The sequence below is a fragment of the Euphorbia lathyris genome, chromosome 3 (genome assembly GCF_963576675.1).
Source record: "Euphorbia lathyris chromosome 3, ddEupLath1.1, whole genome shotgun sequence".
NCBI lineage: Eukaryota > Viridiplantae > Streptophyta > Magnoliopsida > Malpighiales > Euphorbiaceae > Euphorbia > Euphorbia lathyris.
The window spans coordinates 2,635,037-2,651,415 of NC_088912.1; the positions used below are offsets into that span (position 1 = coordinate 2,635,037).

Consider the following 16,379-nt stretch of genomic DNA (forward strand, 5'->3'; position numbering starts at 1 on the left):
CAGAAAAATAGTTGTCATTAAACAAAAAAATTAGACACTAATATTAGCTATAACAGCAATCCAAATAGCACCAAAAAGCAGAAAAAACAATTCTAACAGCACTCCAAATAACAGACATATTAAAACAGAAACAACCATTTGATTGCATACCCTCCTAGTTTGGATCCAGTTTGGACATCTGTTAAAACAAAAATCCAAACAGGAACAAAGAGCTGACAAAAACAATTGTAACAGCAACCGAAATAGAACTACATACACAATTCAGCAAACATCTTTTCAACTTAAAAATAATTCCAATCCAAGGACAAATTCAATGGTTTTTCGAACTGTTGGACTAGACGTTTTAGAGTAAATCGGATATAATAGACTCGACCAATGAAAAAAGAAACGTATACGTAAAATGATTAATGATAGTTTTATTTTTTCTTTAAGTTTGGGCTTGAATTCACATTGATTCCAAATTTGAATAAGCTCAAATTTGGTGGTCAGAAAAAGGCCAACAAGCTTTAAAGACTTTCTATTGATGACAAAATAAAAACAATTAATGAATTTGCATACGAGTTATACATGAGCTATTCTTATTGGGTAGGCATAATAAACTTTACTTGAGTTTTTTGGGAAGAGCAATTGCAATATATGGCCTTAAATGACTATGGATGTTGATAGTTCCTTAAAATAACGAAATAATTAATTCTTTTCTGAAAGAGAAAAAAGAAAAGAAAGAATTGGCAACTATCTTTTCCCAACAAGTTTATTCAATAGTACCATGTCTCAGCCTCCTACTGTTCCAACAAGTTTAGATTTGTCTGTTATGCCTCTCAAATCTGATGGCTCTCTTTGCATTATGGAGGCTCTATCCAGATCACAGCCTAAAGGTTTGCTTCTTCCTTCGCCTTTCTCCTTTTGTTATTTCTTCTTTGTATATAAATGGTTCATTTTTTGGTGTTTGAAGGAATGGTGTCAAGTTCATCACCAAAACTGGAAGACTTTCTAGGAGGTGCAACTATGGAAAATAATCAGTATGAAAGGGGGCTCTAAGCTTAGACAGCATGTACTATAATCATAACACTGAGCCGGAAACTCAAAGGCAGCATTCTTATGACCAGCATTTTACACTTCAAATCCGTCAATACTATCAGTATGATGGAATGTATCATTCTCCTCTAGAGGAAGCAACCAAGGAGACTGAGACACAGCTAGTTGAGATTCCTCAAATGGAAGATGAAGGAATGCCATGTTTCAAACACTGAGTAAGCAGACACTATGCAACTCATAATGTACTAGAGCAGCAGATGAATAGCAACATGGTTGATGATAATGGAGACTCTGGATCTATTGGTTCAATGGGGTAGGAGATCCTATACAGTCACTTAGCCTGTCAATGAGCCCTGGCTCTCAGTCACTTAGAGTTTTCATTTTGAATGGGATTGTGAAGAGAATTGAAGGGTTGGAGAGGACAATATATTGAATGGACGGGGAAGAGAAGATGAGAAGTAGTTGAGTTAATGAATTTAGAAATTTGGTATCAACTGATAAAAGGGAGGAAAGGACATTACATGACCTTTTGCTTACATATTCATTATCACAGAACAGACAAAATCAATTAGTTAAATTTTTGGCCTGTTTCAGCTCAATATCTGAAAATTATTAACAAAAAAACCTCAATCCGAAAATAAAGAACAGACTGAATATAGCACAGCAAGGCAAGGCAATACATCTTTCTTGGATGATTGACTTAGCATCGGCAAGGCAAGGCAATTATTAGCATTATAACCCATGTTTCAGACACCCCCTACATCTTATATAGGAACATGAAAGAATTAAGCATAACAAAACTATTATTAAGCTCAAAGTTATGCCTAGCTTACAAACCGAAAGTTAATTTAGGAACACTATACAGACTAGAATAGATATGCACCCAGGACTATTATATAACAGACGTTATAAATAAGGGCAATAACAAGTCAATGAGAATTATCCACACTAGTAATATTGAAGTCTGACCACCAATATGAATTGAGGCCCTTAGTCAATGAATCACGGTGAAGAACCGGCCAAGAAAGACTAGAGATATTACCTGGAAGAGAGGCATGCACAATGGCGAAGGACTGAATTTAACAAAATAAGAATTTTGGAGGGCCTGGCCTGGAGGAAGAAAGGAATGATATTATGCCCAAATGGCCAACACGGACATAGAAGCCATACCAATAAGAAGAGAAAGGTAAGCAGAAAGCTGCAACTTGAAATTGGATTGAGTAATAGGATTCATAAAATCTGGAGCAAGAAGATCAACATAATGACAGGTTTATGTTACAAAAACATGGGTATGTTAAAAACAGTCAATTTTCTAGGTTTATCCCACAGTCAATAATATTCTAGGTTTATCCCACAGTCAATAACTTTTGAGGATGAAATTCAGAAATCAGTCTTATGATGGGGAGAATGCTAAATTATAACTTGTAGCTTGATACATCGGTGACTAACCTCTTACACTTTTCGAATGACGTCAATCGTCTCCTTGTAGCTTTAAGACAAATACATGAATATCATAATTAAGTACACAATTATAACTAAATCATATTACTAAACTTAATTCTTAATATTTCAGTATTCTTTATATATTATGATTTCACACCATAATTTAAAAATTGTAGACGCAAATTCATAAATCATAAACCCTCAAAAATATATTCTAGACTTCTAATTTATAAATTTCAATGCTTAAAATATATTAAAAAGTACTGATTTTACTAGTTTGACATAATCTATAATTATGACTTACATAGTTGTAAATAGTTTTTAAAAGATGAATTTCTGTGTAATTTTTTCCTAGATTAATTAGATAAGTAGCCCAACCAAAAAAGGGCTTCTAGATGGTTTAGTGGAGCAGTGGCTAGTGGGCTTGCTTGAATCCAGCCGCCGCACTGAATATTCTTGAGGAAATTACATCTTAAAGCAGTTTCGAAACTTTTATTATTCTTTTGTCATTATGTGTAGTTATTTTTTTTAGGGTTTGAGAAAAAAAAACCATCAATTTCAGCGTTCAAAATATACTAAAACTAGTTTTATTTTATTTTTTAAATATGTTAAAACCACTTTTAATTTGAAAGTACTTGACATTTTAAGAAATTCTTTATAAGTATGAAATAGTTGTAAATAATTGCCCAATAATGACCATTATGTAACTTACCCAATATTCTTCCCCTCTGCTTTCTAGGGTTACTTTGTTTCAAGCATATATATATATATATGTATATAAGCAAATGGATTGCGATTAGAAAGAGCCAGGCTTGAGTGAGATCTCACCGATCAAAAGCCATTTGGATTCAGAATTTCCGAACAGTAAAAAAGCAAAGAAGAGATAATGCCACAACTCTCTCTGCTTCAAATGTAAGGCTTTTGTATCTCTAGTTCCTTTTTCTTTTACTTGTTTGATTTATCTTCTTTCTCCATTTTGGTGTTCCACGATGAGTCTTCTTCCAGTTTTTACACTTGAAATGAATACATATTTTCAGTTTGTTTTCTTATTTGTTTAATTTTGATTTGCATATGTTGATTGTATGAGGAAACAGTTATTCTCATCTATTTTCTGATTGAGCAAGAATTCAGAAAAAGAATAAGAATTGAATTGATTTTCACAGTGGAAACAAACATATTGATGGTTTGCACGGATCATCATACTATATTAAGTTTTACTTTACCGAATTGTAAATGTATGTTATCTAACTGAATAATCCTTTTCATCAAATCTCAAAATAGAATTATGTAAAATTTCTTTAACAAATTATCTTTTATATTTGAGAATGCTGCAGGAAAAATAATAGTGAAGAAATAGAAGTCAATATCTTCCTAGCTAGAAAGGATATTCTAGCTGATTGCAGAATGTTGCCGGCGAAAACTTTGATAACAGATTGCAAGTAAGTTGAGGTTTAGTATTACTAATCTCTTGTCTATGTTAACCATAAAGTTTTTGTTTCCGCAAGATTTGGTTTTATTGATTTGTTTATTATTTTTTTCTTATATATATATTTTTTTCATTTTGTTTATTATTTAATATACTATCTTTAACTAAAGTGATCTTTTGGTCTCTTGAGCTTGGTTTATGTTGTCCTTATTTCAACTTGTTCAAATCTCCTCTTTCACAAGGATAATGGGATATTTTTAATATTCTCGATGTCAATCACTTTTTTCCTGCCAAGTTTAAAGGATCCATAATATATTCAACTTTGTTTTATAAATTATAAAAAGCAAAATGGCTAACAACTAATTATGAAAAAGGAGTTGAGACCAAATAAGTGATTTCTTATGGCGAGATCTTAAACTAGATGATTTAATGTTCTCAATTGATTCCTGGTTTTTTCTTGCAGCACATCCAGAGTGGCTATGGCTGGAAACATTTGACCACGTTCTCAAACTTCATCACAATTGAGGTTTTTGAAGGGATGGAAAGAATTTGCATGCGGAAACAAATTGGGGGAAGTAGATGTTTCTGTGGGATTGGGACTAAATTCAGCCGTTAAGGAGCCTTTTAAAATTTCTGAATTTCAGCACACAAACGGAATTTCAGAAGAACAGGAAATCGATCACTACAAGGAAACAGCGAGTTAGCAACCGAAATTTCGGTCGCTAATTCGGTTGCTAAACCGTTTTACCAACCGAATTTTGTCTTTTAGCGACCAAATGCCTTCGGTCGCTAACTACCCTGTTGCTAAATTTTGCAACCCCAATTCCCATCTGCGGTCGCTAATTTTTGCGACCGCTTTAGCAACCACTGTCGGTCGCTAACACTAGAATAGGGCCCACTTTCATTACATGAGTTGGACAGTTTACCGACGAATTAGAACATAATATTTATCGGTAATTTTGTTGATAATTTGTTATGACCTATTCACAGACAAGCTGAAAATGAACAATTCTGTCTGTAAACATATACAAGATAATAATTTTTTATTTTTTATTATTATAATTATAATCAAAATTATAGTACAATTTTGTAATATAAATGAAACTCCAAATATATTTATAAATAGTATTTGAAGTTACATCAAAACATATAAATCTCAAAATCCAAGTCCTAGATTAAACTTAATAAGTTAAGTCAAAATATATAAATATCATAATCTAACACATATACTATAATATAAATATCCAATACAAAAATTTATCCATCCCTATTAAGCCCTCCAGCACCCACAGCCACACTAGCCGAAGTCCTGCATAGCCAAAAGACTCCCAGAGCGCTCACAACCACACCCTTAGCAGTGAAAGTCCTGCATAACCAGAAGAGAGGTTCTGAAAAGAAAATACAAGTAGAAAACAACAAAACAAAGTGGATTTCTATACAATTAATTTAAGTTCCAATATGATTTAACTTGAAATAGTGCACTACATAAACCATATTAAATAAATACTACATTTCGAGCATAACGTAATAGAACAATGACAATCAAATAGAATAGATGATTAGATGTATCTATCTGATAGTAATTGGACATTAATTTATGATTACTGTCTCATTTGCAGAAATACATTTTATAACTGATCGCAAGAGGAGCATCAAGCAGCAACAATGACAACCACCCTAATAAGCAAGGAAACATATAATTACGGGCTTATAAAGCCACAATTGAACACAAATAATAATTATAATAATAATAATAATAACAATAATAAATCACACATAGTTGAAATTGCCAATTTTTCTAAAGCATGGACAATTTCATTATCTGATCACTGGATAAAAACAATACAAATATCATTAAGCTCTTGAATGAGCTTTTTATCATGTGAAGTTATGATTCCTAATAAATATAGATCCAATAAAATCCGATAAATAGTTAGAGTATGAGACTATGAAAACCACAAACGGTGCCCATAAAAGTGCTTCACGAAGAAACAAAGCTTCTATCATACTTGGAGTTGTACAACTAGCCAAACCCTCAAATTTATAACTAATCTGAATCCCATCATTATTAGTAAGCGCACAACCAAAAGTGGAACATGATAATGACTATGAATCTTAGTATCAACATAATAGAAAAGGCATGAAAGCTGGCCAGAATGTGTTGAAATAGAAGATTGCAAGACAAATAAATGAGTATAAAATTCATTGAAACAGAGCATGCTTAAATAGTTGTACACAAGTGGATTCTATTACAATGAATATGGGCAACTATTTGTACAATGCAACTACTTGAAACACTATATATATGCAGCAAGAAGCATAATATGAAAAACACATTTTCTCAAGAAAACCACATTTAAAAGGGCGGCCCGGTGCACTACGCGTTCCCGCTGAGCGAGGGTCCGGAGAGGGGTCCCACCACAAGGATGCACTGGGGGCAAGCCTTCCCCTTTTTTTTGGCAAGAGGCCACTCCTAACACTCAAACTCGTGACCTCTTGGTCAAGAAAACCACATGTAATTGCATATAATAATAACAACAGTAAAAAACATTAGCCCCAGGGTTAGTTCTGTCATCACATAAGAATTAGCACCAGGGTCAGGGTCATTTTCGACATCCTGATTTATCTCCTAATCAAATGAGAAATCAAGATGGATTTCATCTCTCGCTCTAGTCCTGTCACCAAGGCAATTATTCCCCTCACCACAAAGCTCAAACATATAACAAGTTGTTAGATCATGAATGATATCATGAATGAGATGTCTTGCTTCAATAATGTAATGCACGTCTTTAAACAAATTTATCCCCATCATATATATACCCATATCATCTACGGGTATACTAAATACGCTACAAATGAAGAGGCATGGCTAGAGTTTAGTTGGTATGTTTCTTGGCTTAGTCATACATGTGTCCACATGTGCGTGTGTGAAGTAGAGAGGGGAAGATAGATGATCAAGCCTATTCAAAAGATTTCAGCCATAAACATAAAATTTGAAGCATGGTGCAGCATATTGTTTGTTACCTCAATTTCCATCTTAAATGAAACTAGGCGTGCCATGGCTACAACAGCTGCTTCTTGATCAAATCCAGCTATCAATCCTACAAACAGATTGAATATCAACAAAACAATCTATCACCGTTATCAAATGAAGATTGAGAAAGATGCACATATTTTGAACAATCTATCAGTCCAAGTGAACTAGCTTATAGCAGCCCAACTCAACCTACAAATATTCTCACCTATAGTTTTTTACCTCCTTAGATAAGTATGGGAGATGAAAACATTTAGTTTACATTATGTATGAAAATTATAGATAAGGGTGTGTGTTGGAGTAAACATTAGAAAAAAAAACAGAAAGAAAGCCAGATGTATACCCTTACCCATATATATTGCTTTTCCTTTGTTTCATTGTAATTATGTGAAGTGTGGCTCATTAGATAATATTCTAATTGAAAACGAAAAGCTTGAAAGCTTCCTAAAAATTCCAAAAGGTACTGCATTAGAACTAGGGTCAGGGTCATTTTCCAAAACGTTGGCAAGAGGCCGCTAAAGACTCGAACTCGTCTTTGGTCAAGAAAAGATATCAGACCTGTCATTCCCCACATAATTAAATTTCTTAACCACAAACTTGTAGAAGTTGTCAGGTCTTTGATCCATGGAATCTACAATTAATACTTAGAAATCCAGCAGTATTTAGAAACAAAAACATTAATGAATGACAGGGTTACTAAAACAGGAGAGGAAAAGAAGTTAACAAGCTCCTTCATCAATCAATAAACTCAGCATATTTCTCAAAAAAAAAAACATCAACCAAACCCAGGATGAACATAATTCGATATCATATTAATCAAAGTGCATCCAAAATGCTAATTAATAATCATGCACAGTGATAATGAAAGAATTATAAAGACTTATTTATGAAAGAGCTCCCTGGATGTTTTTGTATGTTTATAGAAACAAAGCATTTATCCTTACTCATGAGTTTTTTAACCTCATAATCAAAATTAAGAGTATAACTAGCAAAATCGTACCTAAAATCAGCCAAATTATAGGGCGTTGGAGTATTCTTCCATCTCTTTCATGTTATCCCCAAACACTTTTCCTTGATCTCGAGATCTTGCGATAAGGATTTAAACCACGAGCAATGAGATCTAGATGTCGTCTACGGGATCTGAGAGGCCGAGTCTATCAATGTCGTCCCTCCAACAAGTGAAACATGAAATTATGGATTTGAGCTTATCTTTGAGAGTTGAAGAATAGCACTCGGTAAACACCGGCATCGCCATTTTTGTTTTTTCTTGAAATAACTGAGGCGAGGAAGAAGAAGATAGGAGAGGATTAGCTGAGGGCTTAGGTGTGAGATGATATTAGGTCGGAGCGGAAGAAAGGAGAGGGCAGCAAGATGAGTAAAAGGTCGATCTTTCAGGAGAGGAGGATTGTCGAGGTCGTAGAGGAGAAGAGAGAAGAGAGAAGAGGGGTTTTAGGGTTTTCATTGTTTTCTTTTATGTTTATATATATACTTCTTTTTTCTTTTTAATTTATTTTATATTTTCTTTTTAATTTATTTTATGTTTTCTTTTTCCATTTTATTTTGCAACAGCAACGCAGTTGCTAAATGAAAACACGGGTCACTAAATTTGGGGTCAATTTTGCTGTTGCGTTTTTGCAACAGATAAAACTATTAGCAACCGACTCGGTCGCCATTTAGCGACCGAGTTTTTTATGGTTGCTAAATTCCGTTGCTAACTTGCTCTTTTCTTGTAGTGGATTCCCAGAAACACACACAAACCAACCAACCAGAGTCTGTCTGGTGTGGTTGTGGGAATGGGAGAGCTAAGTTGTGCAAGGCATTGACATATTTTGTATGGGGAAACAAATTGGAATAAGGAGATGTTTGGGTCTTTGAGCTGGTTAATATGAATGATGTCATGAAAGTTACCATATTTCGGTTACTTGAAGAGGAGGCAGCAGCTAACACTACAAAAAAAGAGTCCTTTACCGACGGATTTTTTCTACTGTAGCGACGGTTTAAACCGTCGGTATAACTATTAGCGACGGTCTTGTAAAACGTTGGAAAAGTGTTGTGAATACCACCGTTGCTACATTTACTGACGGTTTTACGCGAGCGTCGGGGTAAGGTTTTTAATAGTGACGCTTTTCTAATGGCGGTTCAAACCGCCCCTAGAATCGATTTAAACAAAAAAAAAAAACAAAATTCACCGACAGAAAATTGGTCGGCAATTTAAAAGTTCAATGCCCAGATTAAATTATACCGATGAAATGTTTTGTCGCTAAATCCCTGTTTAGTAATTCCATATAATTGCTTTTATTTTTTGGAATGTGCCTCAAAACTGTGATAGTGAACAGCCACTAAAGTTGAACTAGCTAAATCTTTGCTATCTCGTCTTTGGGACAATGTCGTCTCATCTTCACTGCAGCTTCTAGAAAGATTATACCCCTCTTCAATCCCATTCTTCCATGTGTTTCTTTTGTTCTTGAAAGATGAATGCCCATGCTTCTCATCTTGCTAAAAAATCAACCTAAGTCTATGCTGCACATAAATGAACACGGAAACGCTACTCAAGAGAAGTATCACAAAGCATCAAGGAATGTAGAGAATGAGGCTTACATGTGAAAGTGAGCATTTTGCAAGAATTTAGAATTCCAATTCAGATTGAATTCTGCTGCTATTTCATCAAGGAGCTCAAGTTTCATCCCTTTGTAGCAGAAACTGGCACAAAACTCTCAGCGCATGTTTCATTTAACAAGCAGCTGCAAATGAAACCTGAAACTACTAATCTATATTAGACTAGAGAATCTAATCTAATCTAATCTATTGCACCTTCTTATTAGTAAACGGTTCGAGACTGTTCCCGTATTGTTCAGTGAACACTTTTTGAAGGTCTCGTGGTTCCGGATTGAAAAGCTACGCTTCATTGACTCGTTCTTCTCTTATTTAATACAGCTAATTAATCATGCAAGAAAAAAAGCAAAAAACTCAGACTTAGAAAACCAAACCTTTGTTAATATTTGATAAGCATCAAGTCACCTTGTCTTCCTTGTTTCGCCCTTTCTAATTTGTGTTGTGGCAGACGTGCACTGCATAGATACCCGTAAAAATGAGCTCTAAACTCCTAAAGATCATTAAGCTATTAATTGTATAGATGAAATTGAGAAAGATATAGTGAAATTTGCCAGTCTAGAGAATGGAACTTACCAAGCAAATAATAACTTAAAAGCATGAGGTTAAGTGGATCACCTGTGTCCATTTAAGCTGAAGATAAGTTTCCCAAGCATGAGGTCTGATTACGGACCTTGATGACAAAGAACCAAAGTATAAATGAGAGGTCGATATATATATAATAATCGATAAAGTAAAATGGAATACGTGGACATACTGCCAGTTGAACAAGACAACTTAGCTTAGACCAATTGGAATGATACCAGATCACAGAAAGATCGGTAACCAAGCAAGATTGAAAGAAATGACCAATAGTAATACATAAACCGAGGAAATGAATGAATAAATACCCTTTGTATTTACAAGAAAAGCTGTCATCCCAAATATCCTAGGAAGATCGGAACCTCCAGATTTGAAGTAGAGGTGATAGAACTCCTAGAAATATAGTGAAATTTGCGAAATGAAGTGGATAGTTACTCGAAAAATCAGTATCATAAGAGGAAGAGAAAGACGACTCACTTGCAAAATGAATGCGCAAGGGGCTCTACCTTTGGCATGATGACATTCGTCGAATATCAGAACCAATAAGTTGCAACTCCTGGCATGATGACATTCGTCAAAAAGGGATCTTTTGTTGATGTTCAGAGAACGCCAAGGTACATTTCAGCAGCTACATTTCTACCAACTCTGTTAATTAAAAAGAATACAACGAATTCTCAACCATTTCAGTATCTTGCTTCACTGCAATAAATAGGCAAAGTAAAGAGAGAGTACTCACTTTCCAAGAACCAAACACCTCAACGATATGAAGAAAACCGAGCTTAGATTAGTTCTACTTGATATGCTGTCTCGAACATTCAAACTAATCGAGCCAAGCTTCCTTACCAGAATCTCTTTCCACATTAAATTTTTCCCTTGTTGCCCTACCAAGTTATTCGGACGTTTTCGACATAAATCCGTGTGGAATTGCATTCTTGTCCGATCAAAGGAGTTTTAAAGTTGTTGATTTCAGTCTCTCCGATGGGTATCCAGAAGAATACAAGGAAGCAGAATCTGTAATCGAATGGGTGGTTGAAGAAAAGACATGCGAAAGAGCAAAGGATACAGATACATATGCTTGTGGGAATAATACATGTGCAAACCTTTCAAAAGAATGAAATAAGAAAAGGTAATAAGGAAGCAGCAGACCATAAACCCAAGTAGGAAAAGGTTCAAATGAGATAGAAGGAACTCACCAGTAACGTTGAGACAAGTGATATCATAATCTGTTAGAATAGTTCAACCTTTAAGCCAAGTCGGACAAGTTCATATGCTTCCGATTTACGGTCCACGATGAAAAGAAAGGTAGAATACCAAATAAAAGTTCATTCCACCACTGTCTCGCTGAATTCTGTTATCCACAACACTCTGAATGCACATACTGAGAACACATAATGGGATAACTAACACTATCAGTCATGCAGTCAGAAAAAGGATATTTGTAGCAGTAAATGCAAAAAGATTTCAACTCTGACCTTACACCTCCAGAACCATCAAACAACCATAAAACAATTACTGAGCATATTTTATCTGGTTCATCCTGCAACAAATGATAATAATACATTATAAAATCTAACAAGCTGAAGCAATAAAAGAAAATAATAATTTCTTCATGCTATCCAGTTTGACATGGCAATCATAAACACCATTAATTTTTGTAAATACCTTTTCTAGAAGCATTTCGATTATGACATCTCGGCTACTGAGAAACAACAGCTTTGCAGTCTTAACTAACGATTCCAGTAGCACCAATGGCATGATTTACTTCAGCAATAATAGTCTGCATACAAATTACAAAATGCAACGTACGATGTGAGCTATGTGCTGGAGGATTTGCTTAGATATATAAAAAAAAAATAACCCTCTAAATAATTATACTAGCTCACAAAAAGCATGTTGCAACCAACATTTTTAAGCTAAATAAAGGCAAGCCATAAATAGAGTCAATAATATGATCCTTATCCTAACCCATAATACCCTTTCGGTGTCTTTAGTTTCTATCTACTAATGCTAACAATTATATAACATTTGATTCTATTTTAACTTTTTCATCAGCCAATCAAAATAAGCCTAGTGTTGTGCAGCTTGAATTCATACCTTTGCCAAACACATGATTTTAAAATATTGAAATATTGAAATCAAAATAAGCCTAATGCTCAGATATATTCAACTATTAAAAAAGTAGTGAACACGCTATAGTTTTCCACATGTAGTTCACCTAATCTAATTCCAAATCCAAACAGATAGGTAGCTATCTCATTCTTATTCTCATGTCAATTTTAACAAACCTTTGAGTTCATCACTTCAGAGCATCACACCTGTGCCTAATCAAATGCTTGGAACAACCAATTTCCCAACAATACAACTCAGTATCACGGTACTGATAAAACATGTTGACCTTTTCACATTTCCCTTCCAAAGTAGGACAGACTTATCTAAAAAAAATAAACAACTAAGGCCAATTTTCAAACCAGAGCTTAGTTTTGCTCATCATCTCATAATTATAAGTTCAACAATCCCAAATGCAGAAAAACAAAAACCCTAAGATAGAAACTACAAGATAAAAAACAATAAGATTATGAAATCTCTAGAAGCATATAAACAAAGAGAAAACCGAACAAACACAGAAAAAACACAGTAAACATCTCAAACCCAAACAATGGATCAGAAATAGCCAGAAAAACCAAAGAAGCGGAGGTCGAGAAGAGAGAGAAAGAGAATGGACACAAACCTGTGGATTCCGATCGAATTGCTACTCTGTGCAAAATACGCTTGTCAATGCAATTCAGGGAAAAAACGTCTAGGTTACAGAATTCATTGTAACAGTGGTAGATCAAAGAATAACAATAGCGTTAAGGGAGATTTCAACTATGAAATTGATTACCTCGAGTCTCAACAGCCATGAATTTGAGAAGAAAATGGCTGATCTCTGCCCCTCTGATGGGATGCTCGAGGTTCGCCACCAATGAAGATTACTTCGCGTATCTCACGATTTCTAAAATGAACAAGAGGTGTGTGTTAAGTTTGCCCTAGGTTTACAAAAGTTTGGGCTAAATATTTAGGATTTCAACCTATGGCAGATAATTTAGTTGGCACTTTAGGCTTTTTTTTAAGCGATGGGCTTTTTTAAGTTCAGTCCATTTAGGCGGTTTGTAAAAGTGTAGCTATAGAAACGTTGTTATAGCCCAAATTTTTTGTAGTGTAATGCCCAAGTGAATCACCTTAGTTAAGCACGGTTTTGATGTCCCTGCAAAAATCTATCAGGTGCAAATTCTAAATATAGGTTCAATATTCACTGAGTGATTATTTATTTAGCAACTCCGTAATCAGCTAAATGTTTCTATGTGGATCTATACCAGGTCTTACACAAAGAACCTAACAAAACAACCGTGAATGAATAGGCATCTGATATCTAGGTTAGTTGTTGCCTTTTGAAGTATTGAGGATCCAGGCACCCTAAACTTCTTTTAACAGCTGTACTCACATGGTTTGATCAGCAACTTTGGCCATTATCTTAAGCCTTTGCTTGCAACCCAAGCTGGGATCACCCGATAAACTTGAAGACCTTTTGGGATGCCACTATAATGAGCTTATTAATGCTTTGCCTTTTCAAGAACATAGTGATCCCAAGGCTGGTATCCGCAACATTGCCTTGAAATAACAAGGCTTCTTCATATGCCATATGAACCTTTCTTGCTTTTGTTTTTGAACCTGTCAATGAGGAGTTTGGATATTGCCATTCCTTTGAGCCTATACTGTTTTTGGGTGGCAATGAAAGGCATATAGGCTAACACAATGCATGTCATGCATCTCCGCACCATTCTTTTCAAGTATTAAAGTATGCAAGGCATATGGGCTATCTCATTATCCGATAATGGGCTGAATTTACACATTCAAATTTAAAGTGACAGAAAGAGAAACAAGAGGGTGCAGTATTTGGAAATATGGATTAATCCATACTATTGAGGTACTCAGTTCACGAGCAAGAAGCATCTAATTATGGTTGTGTGCAATAATCTTCACTTGATAATTTATATTTATTTCTATCTCTATGATATTGAAATTTGTAACTTTTTTTGCCATATCAACTGTAAAATATTGTCTAAATAGTATTTTTTATTAGCATACTATTTTTATTTATGTTATTCTTAGTTAAATACAATTTTTTAAAAATGAGACTTATATGAATTTTATACTTTTTGTCACACTGAGTCTATTATAATCATAATAATCGTAATTATTATTATTATTATTACAATTTGTATTTATTTCTATTAGTCTGCAAAGGCAATATAAGGCGAAAGAAATTGGACATCTTGATCTTGCAATTTTGAATGCTTGTTAGAGAAATATATTTTTTTCCTTCTACTAGAAAGTCTTTGGACTTGAAGAAGTTAGAAGAAGCTAAAAATTGTGATTTTGAAGTGAAATGCTTTGTTCACTGAAAAACTTTCAAATCTTTATCATTAACAAAAAGTTATATAACAATTACAAAACAGGAAGACAAAGATATATAAAAAATGAAGGCATTCCTCCATGAGCAATCTAGACTGCAATAAGCTGAACTAGACTGCTATATCACATCAATCGGCTAAGTTCTAGATTGTTTGTGTGAAGGCTTGTGGATTTACTTATTTTTCAAAAAGAAAATGATTTGCATATCTTTTTAGTCCATGTATTTCACATGGCTGGAAAGTTCCTCGCATATACCTTTACCACTTAACATATACAAAACTGATTCTGGCCGTTCTTAGGCGTTCTCCATTCGGGCGTGTTAAGGCAGATTCTTTCTAGGAGGATTTCAGTTCAGGTATATATGACTTTCTTTTTGTATTTTACTGCTTCACCACTTGAAGCTGCATTCCTATTTTGGAATTGAATTTTGTTGTACATGAATTTTTTAAACTGATCTATTGCATTTTACAAAGATTTGATACAAAAACATGTTATAGTTAGTGCCTTTTGGCAGTCAATTATTATAGATATAATCTTTGTCAGATATGTGGTCATTGGTGTGATATGTTGCATTCTTGCTTATTATGTTTTCTGTTTGGTGAAATACTTATGTTAATAAGATAATATTTTGTGGCACGGGAATAACTTCATTGTTAATGGTCATTACATATATAATTGATGTTAATTACTGCTTTGTTTTTTGCTTTTTCCTTGATGCCATGTGAAATAGGATAAATAATTTATCATTTCTCGTCTTTTTAATTAACACACTGTTTAGTTCCTCAATTTTGAAAAACACATTTGAAGGTCTCTATATTTTGTCAATATTAACCATTTGACCATTCTGCCTAGTTTTTTTAGATTTTTAATTGAATATATTTTAAGTTTCACGACAGTCATAGTAGATACAAAATAACCATATTACTCTGTTATTTTCTGTTTGTCTGTTTATGTCAAATATAACGGTAAATTATCTAAAAAAAATAAATAGAAGGACCAAATTATTAATATTGCCAAAAGTTAGGGATCTTATAGTGTTTTTTCAAAATAGAAGGAGTAAAGAGCGTATTAGATAAAAAAAGAGGGGACTAATAAATTATTTACCCTATGAAATATATACATGCATTGGTTAGCTATTTCCATGTAACAAATTGAGATAATTGTACACAATTTTTTTTTTCCTAATAAGCTAAATTGAGATAATTGTAGATAATCTAGGACCTGATATTAGAAATAGTTGCTCTTAGTATTTGAAAATCATTTTTGTAATTCTATAGCATAACATTGCATATGATTATTATTCATGAAATTTCCCATTTAGAGCATGCCTAAGACACATAAATTTCCTTATGGAACAACAAAATAATTATGGTTTTTGTGGGTAACAGTGGGATAGCATTAACCTTAAGTCCAGGTACAAATCCAATCACCAAAACAATCCTGTGTTATTTTCGAAGAAAGAAATGAAATGGTATCTCTTCTTAATATATTTAAGTTAGTTTAATTTTCATCAATATATCATAATAAAATATGTATTGAAAATACTATCCTCCCGGAGTTAATTAGTGACAACAGCAACAATGATCTCATTGGTTGTGCTAGTAATGAGTGACACTCTTGAGTCTAATTTTTCTGTAAACTACATAATATCAAATGAGAAAAAGTTAACTAGGCAAACCAAATTTCAAAGATATTTCTGAGAAGTAAAAGTAATGTGATACAGATTAAAAGCGATAGATGGAGGTTTTAATCGTAAACCAACAAAGATCTTCTTCTCTAGCTAGACTAGAAGGAGTG

The 16,379-nt window shown here is 33.9% G+C and overlaps 1 long non-coding RNA gene across 10 annotated transcripts; it reads right to left on the reverse strand.

The window, feature by feature from the left end:
* Positions 1–5,082: 5,082 nt before the first annotated feature.
* On the reverse strand, positions 5,083–13,169 carry LOC136221587 (uncharacterized). 10 transcript variants are annotated; one of them, XR_010685197.1, is made up of 14 exons: positions 13,012–13,169; positions 12,859–12,884; positions 11,793–11,907; positions 11,603–11,667; positions 11,324–11,508; positions 10,867–11,230; positions 10,608–10,775; positions 10,439–10,523; positions 10,125–10,221; positions 9,957–10,006; positions 9,537–9,872; positions 7,939–9,458; positions 6,929–7,005; positions 5,083–5,270 (listed from the first exon to the last, which is right to left on the reverse strand). It is a non-coding gene; the product is annotated as an uncharacterized lncRNA (long non-coding RNA). The 10 variants fall into 10 exon arrangements; XR_010685194.1 differs by having other exon boundaries at positions 5,084–5,270; positions 10,167–10,221; XR_010685195.1 differs by having other exon boundaries at positions 5,084–5,270; positions 9,537–9,692; positions 9,926–10,006.
* Between the last annotated feature and the right edge of the window lie 3,210 nt (positions 13,170–16,379).